The sequence below is a fragment of the Anomalospiza imberbis genome, chromosome 5, assembly GCF_031753505.1.
Source record: "Anomalospiza imberbis isolate Cuckoo-Finch-1a 21T00152 chromosome 5, ASM3175350v1, whole genome shotgun sequence".
Taxonomy (NCBI): Eukaryota; Metazoa; Chordata; class Aves; order Passeriformes; family Viduidae; genus Anomalospiza; species Anomalospiza imberbis.
In genome coordinates this window covers 28,633,108-28,654,150 of record NC_089685.1, presented here as the reverse complement: position 1 = coordinate 28,654,150, position 21,043 = coordinate 28,633,108, and the positions used below count along the sequence as shown (strand labels likewise).

At 43.4% G+C, this 21,043-nt stretch overlaps 1 protein-coding gene across 3 annotated transcripts in view; it reads left to right on the top strand.

Moving 5' to 3' along the window:
• PRICKLE1 (prickle planar cell polarity protein 1) overlaps positions 1-21,043 on the top strand; it is a 65,314-nt gene that overhangs the window by 31,142 nt on the left and 13,129 nt on the right. Inside the window, exon 1 of one of the 3 annotated variants that reach the window (XM_068190030.1) lies at positions 6,951-7,176. The exons of 1 other annotated variant lie outside the window; for it this stretch is intronic. The gene's annotated coding sequence lies outside the window, so the exon portion shown is untranslated. Of the gene's footprint in view, positions 1-6,950; positions 7,177-18,482; positions 18,507-21,043 lie in introns of those variants that run through there. One more of the 3 variants, XM_068190031.1, reaches the window with a different exon arrangement.

Sequence of the window (21,043 nt, the reverse complement as noted above, 5' to 3'; positions counted from 1 at the left end):
GTCATATCTAAGTTTTGAACCCTCCAAACTTCTGGATGGACTAGTGTGTTCTTCCACTTTGAAGCACTCTCACCGGAAACAAGTGGGCAACTGTGACACTTAAAATACGAAAGAGAATTTTAAACCTTTTTCTTACCAACCCCTTGAAATTAACTCTCCAGCAGGACTTTTCTTAGGGACGTGTGCTTAGAATGTGATAAGCAACATGAGCAAACCCAAAAGGGTGATGAAGGAATGACTTAAGACATAATAGCATTAATGAAGAGATCAGATCTTCTAGATCAGTAGTAGCTATTTCAGAAAACCTAGTCCATCAGTTTGTGATAAAACTTTACATACTGAATCTTGCTTTCATTGGCTCCCAGGGTTGTCCTGGGTTGCTTGTGTGCTACACTCTAAAGTTAGGCATGTTGTATTTTTAATAAATGCTTAGTCCTGTATCTTGGTCTAATGAACAGATGTTTCAGGATAAGCTGAATGTTGCAAAACTTTATTTCGGTGTTTATTTTTCCTCAAATCATGTTACAAAATAACAGGTTGCACAGCAGCTAAAGCAGGGTTGTCAAGGGAAGCCATCTAGATATTAACTGATGAAATTTTAACTAAGCTTTTCATGATAGAGCTGTTTTGTCAGGTAGGTCCCTGTATATGTATGCATTTAGAGAGTGGCTTTAAATTGACTGTTCTCCTTGAGTTAAAACTTACACAGGCATTTTAGCCTGCTGTCCCATTGCTTTCCACTATAAAATTTGCAAAAATCAGTGCAGGATGGCATGATTATAAAATCCACTGTAAATTGCTTGTTTTAAATAAATGTGTGCCATATAAGTAGTAGAAATTCATGCCTCATTGCTAAACTTGAAATCTCAACTTTAGCTTTTTTTCTTCCTGTAAAGCCTGCTAAATGTTTTTAGATACCTGAGGATCACTGATCATTTTTCAGTAATACTGGCTTCAGAATTCTTCTAAAGGGAGAAATTAATATGCTGCATGTAATTACTAACAGAGTAAAATGGCTGGATGGTCCCTGACAACCACTGGAGTAATAAAATTCTTCCCTGGTGACAGGTTTAGAGCATCGTCTGTCAGAGTGCTGTACAAGAACTTGATGTTGAAATGCTTTCTATTTCAGCATGTACGCCTAAAGCAATGTGTTTACAGAGACACAAAGATGTACAGATGCTCAAGTTTTGAGGTCCAAAGAAAGTGGGCAGCTCCAGGAAGGGTCTGCTGGTGTACATGTTGGTTGTGTAAGCATACTGGTACACACCTGGAAGACTCGGGCACAACTGCTTGGTTTTAGCTTTTGAGAGAATCTTTTCTGAATGTATTTCTGATAGAAACAAGCATAGAGGTTGCAAGCATAAATATTGAAAACATCTCCTACTAAATTCCTCTAATTTTGTCTTCTTCTCTGAAAAGTAGGTTCTTGTTGCAAAGATTGCTCCTCCTAGAGAGAAGGCAAGTACTAAATGTTCATAGATGAAAGACCACGTAAGAGATCAGAGAGCTGTGTGTTTTGCTGTGCTTCTGTGACTAACTGAAAGGTAATGCATTAGGAGGGAGGTGGGAGGCAGAGGACAAAAGAAAGGAAGAGAGATGAAGCGTGCAAGTTACAACCACAAGCTGTACTGCTTTGCCGTGGTGGCTGTGGAAGGAGAGGGCACGTTAATATACTTTAGCTGAGATGGAATAAAGCCATGAGACAAAACTGTTTGTAGCTTGCGTGTTTTCACACCTCAGCCTGTCAGCCGTGGAGGTTAGGGTTTTATTTTGCTTTGGTCAGTTTCTCTAAAACTACAGTGTTGTCCTGTGTTGTGGTTGTGCCCTGCGAGGTGTCCTATGTTGGCATAAACTGCTCTTGCATCTTTGCTGCTGGGACAGGTGGAAAGGATGTGGGTCTCTGATATAGTGTATCTTAGTGGATGTGATAATATAATAGCTTTCGTTTGCATGTGTTCTTTGTAATCACACTTGCAGAAGCTTATTTGGAACATCCAAGTGAAAGGACTTTTTCCCATTAGAAGGGAAGTACAGTAACTGGAAAAAGGATAATTCCTTCAGTGAAGATTGAATCTAATCTATATCTGAGTTGAAACTGCTTTTGAGAATTAAAACTTAATTTAGTCAGGGTTTGTTTGTGCTATCAATAGGCATATTTTAGAGATGACCTTGGTTTGCTGTGGGTCACTATGTTTACTCCTATGTGTAAATTGTGGCCTGTGTTTTGGGTTGAAAGCTTCCTGTCATGTCCTCATTCATGTGAAAATGAAGTTTCTTGCTGTTCCAATCCTTTCTGGCACATCTTCTTACCTGTGTCACAAGGGTTACAAGCGAACAGGTTGAAGAAACTGCACTGCAGACATTTGGAAGAGACTGCAGCACTCTTTGCAAAGGATGCTGCTCTATCCAGGCAGATGGTTGGCCTGAAAAAACAAGGCTGGGACTCTGGGCTGTTGCTCCAAAAAAAGTAGGGAGAGAGTTAAGTGAAAAGGAATTTTTAAAAGATGAATGATGTGCATACTTCTTGTGCTGGGGGCAGCAGACCTTTACTTAAAACATATGGTTTATGTGTGACAGAAGGTCACACTGAAGGAAGATCAAATACTGGGAAAGGTCTGAAGCAAGTCATCTAAGATCTAGATAAAGGTATGTGCATCCAACGCTGATGTAAACTGGCAGATGTGGGATGACCACATATGCACCTTAACAAGCATGGCTTATATCACATGATCCTGTGATAATTAGAGAGTGACCTTGCTGACTGTGTGCTGTGTCCTCACCTTATAGCAAACTATAAAGCAAACAAACCCCATGTCTCTTTAATCATCCAAGGGAGTAGCTGTCCTGCCTATACAGCCTGCTTAAAATGAATCCAGGTTGGTATGTCAGACATCAGATAATCAACAGATCTGCTCTTGCAAGTGTCCACTCCTCTAAGTCCCTCTCAGTAATACTACTGTCTGCATGTTTACTCCTGTGGGAAGGAAAGTTGCAGGTTTGTGGGATATACACAAGTCCAACTGGACCTGCTGCAGCAGATTTGTTGAAACTTATCTTGTGGTAGCCCTGTCTCTCTCTTGGCCAGGTATGGGCTTCTCTACCTCGGAAAAGAAGGGGACCTTCTTTGGGTGTGGAGGCATGTGATGGATTTTCTGCATTTCACATGACTTATTTTATTACCTGTTTTTCATTTGCTTAGTAAGGACTCTGACCTCTACATGAAAAAGTCTGTTGGGTAGTGATGGCATAGAGAACTTGGCAAAATCAAAGCATTTACAACATCTGTATCTTTGAAGTGCCTCTTTAATAGTGCCATTGTCATGCCAGTCGCAGGCAACACTTCTCTTTGCAATTGAAAGGCTCAGCAGAACTAGCTGATAAGCACCGATGCCCTGCTGGGAAATTGACCCTTTGAACTAGGAAGAATCTCTGCAGATAAGCAAGTAATGGAATTTTTATCAGGTCTTGCTTTTTATTGTAGCTTGTTTAGGGTTGCCAGGCTTTCTATGTAGCAAAAGTGTTTTCTCTGTAGTGTAGTAGGTGAGGGGAAAATGTAATATTCACAAGCTAAAGATGCTGCTTCCAGGCTTGGAAGGGATAGCCATGCCACAGAACAGAAAAGAAACAATGACAGTGTAACTTAAATAACAAACATATGTTGATTTAAGAGCCAAACTTGCTAAGCATCCTAACTCTCAAGGGAAAGGAGAGGAGTTTTGAGGATACTCTTAGGATCTTCATAGGACAGATGTAAAGTTTTTTCACTGTTTTCTCTTTTTTTTTTTTTTAAAGCTATGAAGTTTATTTAACAAACTTCAGTTTTAATTTCGCAATAGAAGTAAGCTAATTTAAATAAATTCCTCTAAACTAAATCTCATAGAAACAATTATTTCAGCAACCTAATAGTGCTTGAAAGCAAAGCACTGTTAAACATTGGGCTTTTTTTGTGTGGGTGAGAATCTGCTTTCATTTAAAACAGGGATCGAGCTTTTCAAGTCTTTTCTTTCTAAGCCATAAAACTGAACCATTAGACTTATTGTCTAAAATCCCAGTACCAAAAAAACAATGAGAAGGAAACTAAAATTCAGACTTTACCTGAATTTTGAGTCATGTTGTGTCCCTGTCCTGAACTGTTGATATTTCCAGTTTGACCATTCCAGGAAAGAACAGTCTGAGTCTTGTGGAAGGGCTGCTGTGGTCTGTGGGAGTGTTTGAGTCAGCTTTGCATGTCCTGAACTGGGACGTGTCATATTCAGCCTGCGCAATCTGTTTAGCAAAGCAGCCATTTCTGGGAGCCTACACATCCCATACACATGGTTTGAGTTGTGAGGTTTGAGACAACAGCAGAGAAGATACGACTCTATTAAAGATGCCAATTTGAACAAATCCATCTCGTGGATGACCTACAGATCAGAAGAAAGCTCTAAGGGAGAATATAGTAAAGCAATGTGGGAAGCTGCTGCCATTGCAGTGGGGGACGGGAGGTGTTGCTCTGAGTACAAATTAATCAAGTTCAGGCTGACATTCCTTCGTGTCAGGTTTCCCCTTTGGTCTCCCTAAGACACTGCTGCAGTGGAAAACCTTTCTCTCCAAGTAGTTTTATACCACTTAATTGCTCTTTAAAATGTGCTTTGTTCCTTGCTAATGATGTAGCACTGCTGTGCTATATTAATGAATTTGTAGTTTAAAGAAGGGGGGCAGGAGCTGACATATGGCAAATACATACTTTACTTCTGGTAAGCACATGATTTTGAAGATAAACAAAGCTGTTTCCTTATCCTCAGCATGTACTTTTTTTGTTTTGCTGATAATGAGAAAAAATTAACAGCGTTAAACTTGATTGAAAACAGCAGTATCTTCTGAAATTAATGTCTGTGGGAATGACATTGAAAGTCCCTCTGCTTTTTTGCATTTACTCTAGGGTTCTTTTGTAATTGTAATATGCATTAAAAATCATCCAAACTCAAAAAAGGAGTTTCAAATTTCTCTAATATTGTTTTCAGTCTAGTAACAATGGTCTCTCTGCATTTGTTTCTCAAATGTATATAACTAAAAGCTATTTTTATTAAAAATTGATTCTATCAAAAAGTTTCCAAATGATGGAAGAGTTTCTGAAAGTATTTTATAATGTAGATGTTTTGCATTGAAGTTTATAACTACTTCCAGCACTCAGGCTGGAGTAAATCATAGTTCCAAAATTTATTTTTTTAAGGACGTGTTTAAAAGATGTGTAGATGCAGCACTGGGGGACATGGTTTAGTGGTGGACTTGGCAGTCTTAAGTTAACGGTTGGACTTGATGATTTTAAAGATATTTTCCAATCTAAATGATTTTGTTACTCTAATGAAACTTATGTAAGCCTAAAAATTGCAGGAAGGCAGCAGTTACACTGCTATTCTACATTTTAACCCTGTTTGTTAAAGTCAGTGGAAGACTTCTCAAAAGCCAACATTTTACCTATCTGGGCAGTGTTTCATTCGGCAGTAACTGGTTCTCTGACCCTGAGACCAGTTGCTAGACTGTCCAAATCCATTGCCCTTGCACACAGTTTCCCTGCACTGTGCGCTGCAGCACACACGTGCCCTTTTTACAGACATTGCTCTTTAGTGGATTTTCCTTTTTCACAGTCAGCATGTCTGAAATAGTCATCAGGGAACTGAGAGTGGCTGTTGCATGTGTTGGGGGTACTACATGAAAGCATGGACTCAAAGACTTTTTGAGGGGTGCTGTGGAGGGGGAATGGAGAAACCCAAGCCCAACCCTTTCCTGGCCCACATGGTGGGGGCAGTCCATGGCCTTTCCTGCATCCCACTCACAGTGCCCAGTAGTGCTAGTTACTCAAACTACCCTGTGAAGTGTACCACCAGTGCAAGGGTGTGAGTGACTGCAGGCTGGGGCTTGCACTTGGGCCCTGTTCCTGTTTAATCTACTAGTGCAGAGATGGTTGGAGGGTCCTTTCCTTTAAACGAGGGCCAAGGTACTCGAAGTGCCCATATTTTGGGGTCTGGAGGGTATTTGACACTGTGCAGGCTGCAGCTGCACCAAAAGCTCATGGCTTGTGTCTTACTGGTCCTCTCAGACCATGCCCTGACATGAGTGTTCTCCAGTGCCTCCTGGGCTGGGCACTGAAGGCTCTCAGCAAAGTGCACAGCGGGACCTGCTCACCCAGTCTGCCCCTGGGGGCTTCCTTTTTGGTGATTGTCTGTCTCCCTGGAGACAGTGGGCCAGGAGTCCCCAGAACATCCCTCTGCACCTACAAGATACAGGTGCAGTTAGTTTATTCTGCATAAGTGGTACATGAGAACTTAAGTGAACTGTGATTAGTGGCTTGTCCAGAAAAAAAGTTTGGCACTGCTGCCTTGCAGTAGTGTTGCAGTGTTGCATCATCTCTAACTGTTTACTGAAGCATTCGAGCAGAGTCTCATTGAGTTTATTGGGAGGGAGGCAGGTACCATCAAAAATAGGAACTAGTTTATAAAGATCTCTGGCATAACCTAAGTCTATTCTCAGTTTATAAGATAACACCCCTTTTAATAAAAAGCCTAGCCTCTGAAGTGCCTTCTCTCTGCCAAATCTGAAAAATGTCTTTGTGCCCTTGAGTTGAGGGAGGGAAAAAAAGAGAGCATGCAATATGGGATCAACCTGTGATTTTTTTCCTCTCCTTTATCTTTTGAAATACAGAAGTGATCTATCCCTTCTTAGCTGTTTCTATGGACTGAGCTATGGATGTAAATTTTTTTAACCCCTTGTTATTTATGCTGTGATGTTCTCCTACAAATTGACTGTATTGTGAACAGCACAGTGGATTATTTTATGTTTCTTCATAATGCTGATTAATGATGTCTGATTTCTTCTAACACCTCTCATGCAAGGGTTTTAGCTCTTCTCTTTGAAGCAGACGTACACCCATGACAACAATTAGATAAACTCCAGGGACTGAACTTGGTGTGCTCCCCCCACCCGAGAAGGTTTCTCCTCAGGGTCCATAAGTGAGAGATCTCCATGCAGATGAAAACATGTTATTTAGCTGGAAAATTGGATTCTGTTGCTGCATTGGTCTTCTAGATAAAAGATGTGCATGATGAAACCTTTACTAATCAAAGGGCAAAGTTCCAGTCATTCAGAACAAACCAAGCTAACTGTTGCCAGTATTTCATTTATGCTCCTTTGCAGGTGAGTTGAGGCAGCAGTGTTTTCAACATCCTTGTATTGTTACCCCTTATGGCGAAACGTGTTCTCTTGTAACATAACCAGAGTTTGAACGGTGTGACATTAATTTCTCCATTGTTGTGAAAAGCTTTTCTTTGCCTTCATTTGACTGCATCAAAGTAACAAAATGTTGATGATACAGTTATGCACTATTTTACAGTATTGTCAAAGCAGCACTCAAATAAGTAATGAATCTGTGCAAGAAAAGGGTGGTATCAGCCCATCTTTCAGATGAGGAAAGCTGATAAAGAATTCCAGTGATGTATTAGTAGTCACAAGGAAGTCAGTACTTACCTTGATCTGAATTTGAGGAGTTTGGTTTATACAGGGGCACTCTGTTTTCTTAGGTGTTATGTCTTTCTTTAAATGTTCTGTATGGGTCTAATGATACAGAAGCTTCATTCTGTGTTATCGATCAGAACTGCAAGGGTAATATATAAGTATCTTCCTACAAAATGTGACAGGATACTACTATTTGGCAATGGGTACCGTTGCCGCTGCTTAGGATAACTAAGAAAATGTAAAGCTCTGTCTCAGGTAGCCAAAATGAATGCCGACTGTTCAAGGGATTCAGTCTTTCCCAGGACAACCCGTGTGTTTAATTATTGCCTTGATGTTCAGAGCAGAGACCAGCTTTCTAAACCGTGGGGTTTGCTTTGGGCTCTCATTAAATGTTGTATGCTGTAGTGTGACACACAATATGCCCTGCAGTGTGTCATGTGCTGTGATGCTAATCAACATTCAATAGCAAAGGAGAGCAGCTGCTCCACAGTCAGCATGTCTGAAACAGTCCTGCACTCAGCAGGGTATCACTTAATTCACACTAATGGATAAAAAACTGGCCTCATAACACTTGTGTAAATGAGGCTAATGATCAGGGAAAAAATGCAAACTAGTTTTCATTTATTCATAGAGATATGTGTAATTAGAGGTAATAGCTGGATCCAAAAACTTGCTCTCCAGCGTTTATTTGTTGGTAATACAAAATGTGAATGACTTGTTCTACTGTTTCTCTTTTGTGAAGTTATTAACTTCACACAGGACTTGAAATATGTATGCTCTTAAATTCTCATTGAGAGAGTTACAAGACTTAATGGGAAAAAGCTACAGATAAATGCATCTTGTAAACTTACCTCAGTCATTTTCAGTATGGTAATGGATCTCTATTGTAAATCCATTGCTGGCAGGATCAGCATATTGCTTCAGTTTTTTGGCCTTTTTCCACTGGCTCCACTGTCTGTAGATTAGAGAAATCCACTTGTCCATTGCAGTGATGGTAGCTGAGTAATAAGGTACAAAAGTCTTATTTTAGCATCTAAGCTGTAGAGTACTAACTGCCCTCTTCCATTTTCCCAGAATTGTTCATTTTCCTCATTCAGGAAGTCTGATATCCCCTCACAGGTGTGTTGTCCCAGTGGCACGGCTGATGCCACTTGATCATACATGTCTTGAAGGATCAATCAGTCACATAGTGGCATAGTCTAATGGTATCAAGCAGAAGTTGATCTATCTGAAATTTTAATAAGTCATCATCTCATTGGATTTGCTAAGAAGTGCTGAGTGCATGCTTCTCACCGTGCTCTACATGCTGGTTTTGACTGTGCAGATTTATCCAGCTGTAATCTTACCTGTATGATGTGCAGGGAAGAAGTAAATCCAGCCTTAATCTAATTTACAGGAGGAAGCTGAGGCTCTATGGTCCTAGCACAGAGCCAGTCTGTGTTTATGTGAGCATTCCTTGTTTTCTGTAGCCTCATGTTGTGCAAACTAGCTACATAAAATTCCCCGAGAGTGGGTTTCATTCCTGCCAAGCAGGCCCCTCTCTGGACCTTTGCATGGTAACTAAGTCTTGAAAAAATTTAGGATTTTTTTTTATCTGAGAAGTACATCAAGAACTGATTGAGGAAGGACATTCTTAATCCAGCTGTATAGTGGCACCATGTTGGTTGTCAGTATTCTTCATTCTTGATTCATCCATTTCTTAATGAAACTGTAGTTAACTAGATGGTCTTTTCAAACCTTTTATCTTTTTTCTTCTTTTCTTTTCTTTGATGTGCTCATTAGGCACATCTATTAAGTTCCTCTTTCTGTGCATGGAACTTATGCAGCAGTCTGAAGGTGACTCTGGGATATCTGCTGTTGAAAGCAAATCATCTAAACATAAAAAGTGATTCTTGCCCCAATCCCCATCCTGCTCTTTGCTGGAAAAAGTGGTTCTTGCTTTAACACTTAGTGGGAGATTCAGAGCACCTTCAGAAGACTAGGTTCTTTTTATCAGGTGCAAGTGAAGTCTAGGTCAGCTTCAATTGCATTTACAAAAACAATATTATTATCACTGAATTGTCACTGTCTCGTTAGTTCTGCATATCAGAGAAGCATGATGAAGGATTACTGCTGAAGAGAAAGTAGCTGATGACTGAGGAGGGAGGGATGTGTGTGTAACACAAAAATCCAAAGATTACATTAAGCTGGAGAGTCATGTGTATATGGCCATTGTGAAACATTGATTCTCACCTTTCCTCTGCTGACTGATTGTCTGAGAGTTGATCTTGTCCTAGCAATAATTTTTGTAGACAAGAAAGCAACTTGGGAAAATATGCAAGTATAAAGGGACTAAATTGTTGAAAACTTAATATTAAACATACATTAACATTCTCAGGACTTTTAAAATAGACTCTACATGTGATGAGTGCCGTTTTTCAGACCTGTAAAAATGCCATGTCTTGACAAATCACCTGTCATACATATCTGAAGTCATATCAAGCAGCTCTCCTATTCACAGGTTTTACTTAACAAAAACCTGGTTTGTTGAAAATTGAGTTCATATTGCTATCTCAAATATATGCTTTCAAAACCTATTTAAAAATAATAAAATATTATGTAGTGAAAGAGTTGTGTGCTTTTCTCCTGTCTCCTGCTGAAAGTGGTAGAACTTTTTTCAGAAACTGCAGAATTTCAGAAATTAATCTTGAACTATCTTTGTGCAGGTGGCCTGACACTTGAGTAGATTAGCTCACCCTCTGTTATTGGAACTGGTAGCAATGGTAAAATGGTTCACTTTATAGTGGCTGAATATAAATATATTCTAATATTCAAAAAAATGGGGGCAAAAGTTGTCAATTCTAGAAGCATGCATTGCCTATGACCACTGATTGTATTAGCACTTATTCACTTCCATTGAATTCTGGTACTCTTTCAAAGCTAGATGTTATTATTTCAAGGCTATGCATCCAAAGGAATTCATCCTCCTGGGCCAGCTGCTAAGAAAAGCCAGGATGTGCTGGCAGGCCCAGGTGGGTGTAACTTAAAGCTCTGCCAACTGAGTATCAGGTGTCAGGTATTGTCAAGCAGTTGCTGTTTCAGCAACTGACAGTATCATGAAGGCTTAGGCATCAATGGATGTTGCACAAAGGTCATTCATGTCAAGGGTAACAGTTGAGTGTCTTAAAACAATTTCATTTGTACTGTTTGCTTCACACATAAGGATTTTCAGTACCATAAATAATCAAAAATACTTTGCTCCTAAAATATCCTTATATATTCTTAAGAGTCTACAAACATTTCTGTAAACACAGATAAGGAAATACATATGTGTTGGGGGCTCCAGAATTTTCTTTAGTAGTGTCATGTTGATGAGATGAAGCTTGATATTTAGGGGATTTAAACTGATTTTCCCTGTTGTAGTTACAATTAATTATCTTGCCAGTTGGTGTGGAAAGGATAATGACTGCTAAAAAACATAATTAACTAGATTTCTATTTGAATATTTGTTTAACTGTGATCTTCAACATTATCCTACTGAACAGACATAACGTGCATCTTGAATAGACACTGCCTACACACTTTGCCTTTAAATTCCAGTGCAGTGGAGATGAAGAGAAGGAAAGGAGCACTTTTATATTTCCAGCTACCCAATCCTAAGCACCTAGCTCTGTGGAGAAGGGAATACTATTTCACAGTATCATCATAGAATCATAGAATGATTTGGGTTGGAAGGAACCTTAAAGATCATCTAGTTCCAACCCCCCTGCCATGGGAAGGAACACCTTCCACTAGACCAGGTTGCTGGAAGCCTCATCCAGCCTGGCCTTGAACACTCCCAGGAATGGGGTATATCAAGCCATTGCAGCTCTTTGTGTGCCACTGTCCAGCCAATTCCTTATCCTTTCAAGTGCCTGTGGATGGTTTATTGAACCAGCACTTCTTGCCTAATCTTTCTCCTCAGTTTATACCTGAGTATCCCATAATCACAAGGGTATTTGGCATGCACCTGGGAAAAGTGCTTTTGGAGCCATCTTCCTGGCTTCCTTTTGATGTGGTTTGAATGTGTCAGTGTACTTATGATAGCTAGCTGCTGACCAGGAGTGGGACCATCCCTCTTGGTGTTCCTCCTGTTCCATTCCTAACACTGACAACTGGGCTCAACTCATCCTGCAATAAACTAGTTCTGGGAGCTAAAGCAGCAGAGAAAAACTAATCATGCTTGGAAGGAAAAGAAAAAAAATTAAAAAGAAAGATGTAATAGGAGAAGGAAAAAAAAAAAAGAAGTAATCTCCAGATAAGCATTCTTCACTCTGTTAAGCAGAAAGCCTCTTTGGGTTTCGCAAAAAATGTGCTCATTGTCCCATTGCCCCCCATCCCCCAGGAAAAGAAACAGCAAGTTTCAACCACCTGTGTTTACCCCACATCTTATTTTGTCATACAGAGTTAGATTCATATTAGTGGGGTGAAGTTTGTACTAAGGGCAAAAGCCCCTTAACACTGATTTTTATTTGTACAGGCATGTAAATGGGAGATGATTTGTTGCCCATTTTGGAGTAGTGGGCTACATTACAGTGCTTCCATTGGGAAAGAACAGATTGGATTTTTTTTTTACCAAAATGCCAGCATATGGAGTTTTATAGTGGATTTAAGAAAGACATAGGAGTGAAAACTTTGTGGCTGTCATTGAAGGAACTTCAGTTAGGTGGATGACTTTTTCTTATATTCTTTTTTTTTCCTTCCAGTCTTTAAAAAATTTCAGGGTTGGAGTGAATAAGAGGAAGGGGGGCATACGATTGTCATTTCTATTTTAAGGCAGCACACTGCAAAAGTGTGTATCAGTTCTGGAATCAGGGTGCCATTTGGATGATGCCTAGCCTGCTGCAAGCCTTCTTAAGTGTGAGGAAAAAGAAACTTTGTACAAATCAAGCCACAGTAACAGTAGTGACAGACTGGATAGAAGAGCAGCGAATCTCTGGTGAGGTAGGAGCCTGCTCAACATTTTTTGCGGAGCAAGAAGTGAGTCTGAGTGTTCCCAGGCTCACGTGGCTCAGACACTTATTTAGCCATTGATCTTTCTATGCAAAATACTGAAACACCATATTTTGGTGATGCCTTTTGGTAGAATTTCATGGTCTTCAGTCTTAACAGCTCATAAATTGGGTAGTGTATCTTGCAGCTGCTGTATTAAGGAAAGCCAATAAAGGTGTAATGCATCTCATTATCCACCTGACATTTTTGCATCCTTCTTGCATCACTGTCTGCCTCGAGGTTGACCTGTGACATTAATTTGGTAAAATAAGCTAATAGTTAATCTAAGTATTGTCCTCTCCCTTGTATTTGTAGTGTGCTGTGCATATAGCTAGTGGGAAATGGCAGTGTAGAACTGCAGGATACCTATTTCATTGGTCGCTGGATTTCCCTCCTGCAGATTTTAAGCAAGAGGAGGTTATCACAAACCTTTGCATAACTCATCTTCACCTTTAAATTCAGTTCTGTTTTCTCTGGATATAATGCTGCAGGAGCAGTGGTAATTTTGCCTTCACTTAAAGTCAATCACTTGTGTTTTTTCCTAAGTTCAGTTTATTGAAAGGCATTGCCAGCAGCAGGGAAGACTGAGTGTAACTGGAGCATCATTCATACAACAAAACTGCACTCACAAAGAGTTTTAAATTTGTTTGCAAATACTAGCTGAAATATTTGTTTGAATTATTAGTTTATAATATTATTACTGTATTATTTTTGTTATTATTATTATATGATTAGTTTCTTTACATAGGTGCCAGCTCCTGGGTTAAATGTCCCTTTGTCTGCATGTATGAATGTTGACCACAGTAGAAAATCCACAGAGTTCATACTATTTCCTTTTTTAATTTAAATTAATTTTCAAACCAATTTAGATAAATTGTGAGGAGTTCTTTGGAGGCAAGGCCTGGGAGCAGAGCTTGACACAGAGAAGATGACATCATTCACCATCCACACAGGCTTTGGCACAATACTTGACTGAAATTCCCTCAATAAGCAAACAGTGCATTAGCATGGGCTCTGCAACACCTTCCCCATTGCATAATGGTGTTTGTGCTGGGTGTTATTAAAAACCCAGGCAGCGATTCCATCTGTGTCAGCCCCTGCTACTGCAAGGCATTGCAGTCACACTTCATGGTTGCAATGCACTTCGTTGTGCCTTGTGCAGCCTGGGAACGGGGCGCTGACTGTCCGAGGGTGCTGGTGTGGTAGGGGAGCCCCACTGGCACCCCACAGCCGGTGGTTGCAGTGGTGTTGTGGGCACCTGGGTGTTTACCTGTGTTCTGTGCGACTGTGGGCTGTGTGGAGCCAATTATGATAAAATCAAGATTGCTGTCTTCAGAGCAGCCTGTGGGGTTAAGAGTTTCCAGATACAGCAACAGACCTGTTGGTTCAGGAGCAAGTCCTAGCCCGATCTGACAAGGAAGGGCATTTTAATGAAATTTTAATTCTTTGCTGCTGAAGCAAAGTAGGATTGTGGTTTTAGAAGGCATGTTGGTCTTCAACTCTGAGAGCATTAAGGAAAGGAAATAAAATAAACCTCCCTTAGTCAAGCATGCCCAACACACAGCAGCTTATTCCAGCCAGTCCACAGGCCATTTGTAGCTGGTGTAGCTCTCCAAAGCAAGCAGTAGGCACAGTGTCCCATCTTGGTACCTGATTACTTGATGCCTCAGCAGATCTATGTACCATTGGCAGGTGAAAATAAAAATGAGCTATTATTATTATTAGTTTAGTGCTACTTGATTGTCTCCTGATCTGTTACCTGATGTTAGTATTTCCATTGGGTGTATTGACTTATTGAGGCAGGCAGAGAGAGGGCAGGCTGTTAGGATGACAAGGAATGCAGCAAAGAGAAGAGTGGAAACTAAGCACCATCACACAATCACAAACCCTTGCTGGCAAAAGTCATCTTATTCTTATATTTTTAACTTGTTGCATTTCACATGCATGCTTCGTTTTAATTCCTATATCTCTTTACTGCATATCATCTCTTGTGTTTTACATATATGTCTCCTATGGAGGTGCTTTTCTCCAGATTTTAAATGTTATCTAAATGTTATTTTTAAACATTATTTAAAGATTGGCAAAGAGTCAGACTTTGGATCCTTGAGAAGTCATGAGATGTTGCCTCCACGCCCTTTCTCTGCAACCTCAAAAAAGAAAATAAGGAAGACGCCAGTCATGGGCACAGTTCAGAGGCCTCGATACGTTGGTAACACCTCTGCTTTGCCTCTGCTCCTAGCAGCACATAGTGATCCACTGTTGGTGCCAAACTGCCCAATTTGGGGGGCAGGAGGAAGCAGGGTTGAACAGGGAGAAGTTTCACGTATGGCTATAGGTGTGGAGTGGCACAGAGAGGAGTGGCCTTTGCCCAGTGGCCTATTGAGGTCTGTAGTGACTGTAGATAGTGATAAAATTGTACAAACTGTTCCTATCTATGAAGGCATTCTTCCACACTCATAACCTGAGAGAGGAAACCTAGGGCTGGGTTTGGCAAGACATTTAACTATCTAGAGGTGCAGGTGGATGTCTGTGGGGGTTTCTGAATACACCAAGGCAAACAAAGTAAAGTGCTCCTGGAGGTCAGGCCATTTTTATACACCAGCTAAGCAAGTGTGTGTAAGCAGCCAATTTTTCCAGAAGAGAGAGGGAGAAAGGCTGGAAATTCCATCTCCACAACAGTCCAGCCTCACAGGACTCAGTCATGGTTTTTCCTTGTGCTAACACTGCCAAGTCTAGGGACTTAGACCAGTATTCTTCTGTGGGTTCCAGTAGATCATCTCAGATCATGATGAAACTGCTTCCCTTATTCTGCTCTCTTTGCTCCCTTGGGGCGTAGACCCAGGGCCACTGGGCGTGGGAAGGACCTTGGTGCTGTAAATGCATCCTAGAGCTCCCTGTGCTATAGCCTTCAGGCAGGACCATACATGGTCAAGTCATCATCCCTAAAATTCCTGAAGGGCATACCTGCCTTCCTCAGACATTGCTTTGATTTGTGCGTAACCGCTGCTTGGGGACCAGTTGTAATTCCTGCTCCGTGAACTCCTGTGCTGTCAGATATATGGAAAACCTTTCCTACTTTATTTGAAAATACAAAACCTGGCTTATTTTGGGGAGTTTATTCATTGATTTCTCTGAAACAATTATTACTGAGATTTTTTTGTTGTTGTTTTGTTCTAGTTTCCATTCACCTCGCTGCATGCTTTCACCTTTCATAGCTGAATTGTAACTTTTTATTTTAAATGAACACGTGAGATGATACTTAATTAAAAGTATTGGGATGGAGGTGGTGATCAATAAAGGGTGATGATATCGATGGTGAACTTCTCTGTTTATCCACTGAACTAATCAGGCTTGAGAGGTGGGTGTTGTGCCACTGTCCTACCTAGAGAAGCTGCCTCTGAAGCACAAGAGGTTAATTTGTTTTCCGCTGCTTGGTCTCTCTTCTGTGACTGCCAACAAAGGTAGCAATTACCAGTGTCATCTGAGGGGATGTTCCCTGATCTGGCTAATTTGGAACTGGGAAACCACACTGACAACTCAGCAAATTTCTTACAGGCCAGACAATATCGCTGACCTGGTCAGTAGTACAAGAAAGTTGTTACCTAGACTAAATTTGTGCTAATACCTTAGGGCAAAAGGTTCCATATCCATTACAGGTCCCTTGAAACATTTGGTTGTTTGAAGGATCAGCTCTAACCAGATGCAGTCAAGACTGGGGGACATGTTGTAAAGGGCGAGTCAGTTTGTGCCTGTCTTTTTAGCTCTTACAATTTTTTTAAGGCAACTTCTGTGGCATAGTTTGCACTTCACAGAACGAGTATGTATGCTGTCATATTTGTTGTGTGAAAATAAAGAAGAAATCATAGCAACACATTTGTTCTTGTGGAAGCAGCTGAAATCAAAGGAGGCAGTTCAGGAATGACTTTCACAATTTGCAACTGCCTAAGGGGAGTTATGATAGCTGTTTCTTTAGCCTAACATTCAAAGATACCATAGAATCAAGTGTTTGAGCACAGAAACACAGCAATCTGAGATTAAAAAAAAAAAAAAGAAAAAAGGGAAAAAAACATACTGTAAAATAATTGACTACCTGAAATAATTTTAAAAGGCTTTAGATGGATTTAACAGAAGTTGTAGTGGGTTTTTCATTGCTCGTACTTTTAAATCAAGATTAAATGTTTTGTTCATACAGACAGGAAATGTAGGAAAATCTTATGACCACATTAGTTCAGACTAGAAGATCACAATGGTTGGTTTTGGCCTGGTAATGTGTAAGTGCATTGTCCAGAGCAATATCGTAGTTTCTGTGCTCAAGTCACAAAAGTCCAGGAAAAAAAGAAAAGCCATGTACCCAACCATCTCTGTACACCCTCTGACACTTCAGTGTCAAGGAAAGCATTAGGAAAATGGGGGACAACTTGATTTTCCAGCAAAGTGAACATGTAGTTTTGGCTTTGCTAGACTCTTGGTCATGAAACTTTGCAAACTTATCTGCAGCCATTGAGCTGGTTGTGCTGCAGAAGTTCCCAAAGGAAATCCTCATTTTTGCAATTTGCTGCGCAGAGGTGTTGAGCCCTCAGTGTGGGGAGCTGCTGAGAAAATGTCAGGCACTTCTGGAAACGGCATAGACAATATATGCAAATTGTTGGTATTTATTCAGTCATGTAGTGGGGGAGAATAAACATTATTCCTGACATTTCCATTTTTGATTAATGATGAATGGAGCTGGCAGATGTTCAGCTGGCCGCCAGATGGGGTCTGCTCAGTCCGACAAACAGAATAGGAAGAGTCTGGATCTCGTAAAGCCAGCACAGACAAAAGCTCTGGCAAAATCTCTAGTTCATCCAAGTGATACGCCAATTTTGACCTCAAAACGACTAAGCTGTTTAAGAATGGAGGTGGTACAACCAGCGAAACTGCTTATGGAAGTGAAATGGGGTGTGGAAGGATGGGAGCTGGTTAGTTTGCTGGAGTTTAGCAGGTTTTTTCCTGCCGCAGGAGCCACAGACTGCAGCTTTGATTCCCTGTGGCTGGAGCTGCGCGGGGCCTTCTGCATTTACCCACGGTTACAGGTGTAATGGTCGTGTCTCTGGGCACATCTCCTCGGCTGGTGGTGGGAATCGACTGCGTACAGCGTCGTTAGCCCAGGATGGGCTGTGCCGCTCGGGATCGGATAGCCCAGATGGTCCTGGTCCCTCGGCCGGCCGGTCTGGCTGCCTGCTCCTAGCGATGGGGAATCAGCCCACGGGAGGAGTCGTGGAGGCTTCTCCCGACTCGCCATGAGACTGGCGTGTGTCCAGCCGAGGGTCGGGGGCAGCCCGCGGGAAGGGGGTGGCGGTGCTGAGGACAGGGACGCTGCTCTGAGCACCTCCGCCCGCGCCTGTACCCGTCAGGACCGGCTTCCTTCAGCGCACTGTGAGCAAAGCCATTCAAATTTACAGAAGTGAATTTAAACCCATGCAAATTCGGTTCCTGGGGGAAGCGATAAGTGTCTGAGAAGTGCCCCGTCGCCGTCCCGCACGGCGGCCCGGGCAGATAAGCCGCCCCCGGCTGCGGGACCTCGGCGGGGAGCGAGGGACGGGATGCGAGGGGGCTGGGTCGCCGCTGCCCCTCGCAGCGGTGGGACGCGTCGGGGCTGTGTGTGTGTTGTCGCTCCGACCCCGAGATGCAGCGCGAATAAATTCCCTTTGATAATGACTTCCCCAGGGAACAAAGAGCGGGAGGGAAGAGGAAATTTGACCGCGGTGTTCACGGTTACATTGGCGGTGCCGGGGGGAAGCCGTCCGCCTGCCTTTGAAGCCGGAGCACCCGCCTCTCGGGGCTTTTTATGCCTACGGGGTCGGGGGAAGTGGTAAAAGCGGGGGGTGGCAGCCTCTTAGGAAATGCCCCGGTGCTACTTCTCTGTGCGTAAGCTGGGGCTCGGACGCCTCTTTCCCACTTGGAATGTGCCAAGGGAGGCAGTGATGGACGGCTGCTGTCTGCGATCCTCGGCTTCAGATAGGGTTTATTATTTTTATTATTCATGTACAGAGACCTAGAACAAATGTTTTCCCGTCCTGAACCGAGTTCTTCCCGTCCGGGTGCGCGGGGCGGCGGTGGCCGGGCCGGGTCAGCCCGGGGCGGCCGGAGCGCGTCCAGGGTGCGGTGGGAAATCTATTTCGGGCGTAAACACGAACAAAAGCACTGTAGCCAAACCGTGTGTCCGTCGTGTCCTGAGCGCAGAATTTATTGCTTGTGCAGGCGCTCAGTCCCCTGGGTGGGTAGGCGGTCGGGACGGCGACCCTTCCTGCCTCGGGGGCGGTGGCAGGAGACGCTCCCCCTTCCCACACTCCTTGCCTTGGGCAGCGCTTTGAAGGAAGATCGCTGGTGGGAGCGATCCCTCCCGCCGCCTGACGGAGGAGCGGTGAGGGGCACAGGGGTTCGCCGGGGGTCGGGGGTCCCCTGGGAGTCGTCGGGAGGCTGCCGGTGCCGGTCCGGAGCGAGTTCGGGGAGGAGCGCTGGGGAGGCTGCTCCCTCCCCGGCCCCCGGCCTGCCGCCCCGCGGGAGGGGACGGCGGAGGCGCAGGTATCTCTCCCGCTGCGCTCCCAGCAGGCAGGACGGGGAAAGGAAGCGGTGGCGCCGCCCGGCAGGGACAGGGCTGGAGCAGCTCCCGCCGCCCCTTGCCTCGGCGGGACCGTGCCTGGCGCTGGCCGCTGCTCCGGGCCTGCCGGGGTCGGGAGGAGCCGCGGGCAGCTGCCGGCGCCGGTCCGGGTGTGCGGCGGGGCGCAGCCCCCGGCTCGGTGTGAAGCTGCCGCGGCGGGGCGCGGGGCGCGGAGTCGGGTCTGCAGCCGGCATCGCCTCTCCTGCGCCGCCTCCCCGGCTCCGCCAGCAGCCTGGCCGCTGCTTCGCTGCCGCACAGAGGTAATTGGCGGTAACTTGTATCCGCTCTCCCTCGCGGCACTCCCCCGGAGGGACAGGACAGACGGGTGGGTGCCGGTGCCTTTGCGCATCCGGCTCCAGAGCGTGGGGACCCGGGGGACTGGGTGGTTCTGACCCACCTTAAGGTCTCTGAAACTTGCTCATGAGGGAAAACCTCCCACCTGTCCTTCGGGGATCTCTGCCTGCTGAGGAAGGCAGCGTCCCGGCTTTTACAAGATGAGGGCGCGGGGCGGTCAGGGTGTACGGGGCTTGGGCGCAGAATTTTTTTACTTTTCTATTTTTTTACAATTCCTGTCTTGTGACTTATTGAACACTTTCTTCAAGTGTTTTCTCTGGAAACTTGTCTCAAATGAGGGCTGTGAGCCCTAACAAAGAAGCGTGTTGTTCGATAGCCAACAGGTGATGGGGTGAAACCTGAGTATATGTGTACATTGGAGTAAAGTCTGGCTGCTGTTTAAAATAGAATTTTGAAAATCAATGGGAGACTGTAAAAGGCAAGATTTCCTTCTTTCTAAATCTGTAACCCTCTTAAGGAGAGAGGGGAGGGTGGCATCCGTGAGAATACCTCTTTCTCGGCTGGAGGTTTGGATCTTGCCTCGTTGCATTGTGTGCTTGAGTTTCCATCAGCGATGTGCAGAGCCAAGGATAACACGGCCAAATCAGATGTGTTGGCATGGGGCGATGCTTTGTCACGGGGCTTCCTCCTTTTGCTAAATGCAGGTAGCCTGCCTTTCAGTATGTATGGCTCGTCAAAAGAAAATACCGTGAGAAGGATGGTCCGACTTCCAGTTGGAAAAGTGGTCTTGGCGCTACGATGCTAGAGGAGGAAAGCAGTTAACTTCTCTGTTGGTCCTTGTATACTGGCTAAAAAAAAGGAAAACAGTTCTTCTAGGGTCCATCTAGAAGTCTTTTGAATGAACAGTAAACTGGCTCTATTCCTTCCCCACTGCTCTGGGTAGTTCGGTACTCAAAAGGACCCAGCAGCTGTGTGCTGGTGCTGATGTAGATTCTTCTTATCAGTTCTGGATCCGGATTTCCCACAGAGAGCTATAGAGCTCACTGTAGCTAGGGAATGGGACTTCCTGATCATGTGCATAATACACAGTGGAAATAGGCTTTGAATTATTAATAGTTACTTTATGGTGGTTTATTGTTGTTATATTGTGCCCTTCCTCTTCTAATGTAGTTATCTTGCACCAGAGATTAAATAAGCAGGTGAATGGGCTGACCATGCTAATCTTGAGTCGTTGGGCCTTCATTGTGAAAGGATGCATGTGATATGCATCTTGTATCCCCTATAGCCTTGTTAACAAGCCTTCTAACAAAAAAGTTGTTAAAACAATTTGCCCTGCAGGACAGAATAAAACAGCAGGGGGTGGGCAAGGAGATGTTTGTCTAACTTTGCTTACAAATCGTGACCTCTTCTATCTGGTATGGGGGAACATAATCAGTGGGCTGGAAATCCTAGCATGGGGATAACCTTCATATGGGCTTCAGCAACAGCTTTGTTCTAAGTTTGATATCCCAGTATTTTGTGTATCCTTAGCTTTGTAATTAGGAGTGTAGTTTGTCTTTGCCTCTAAGGAATTTGTCATATGACTGTTTTAATTCACCAGTGGAA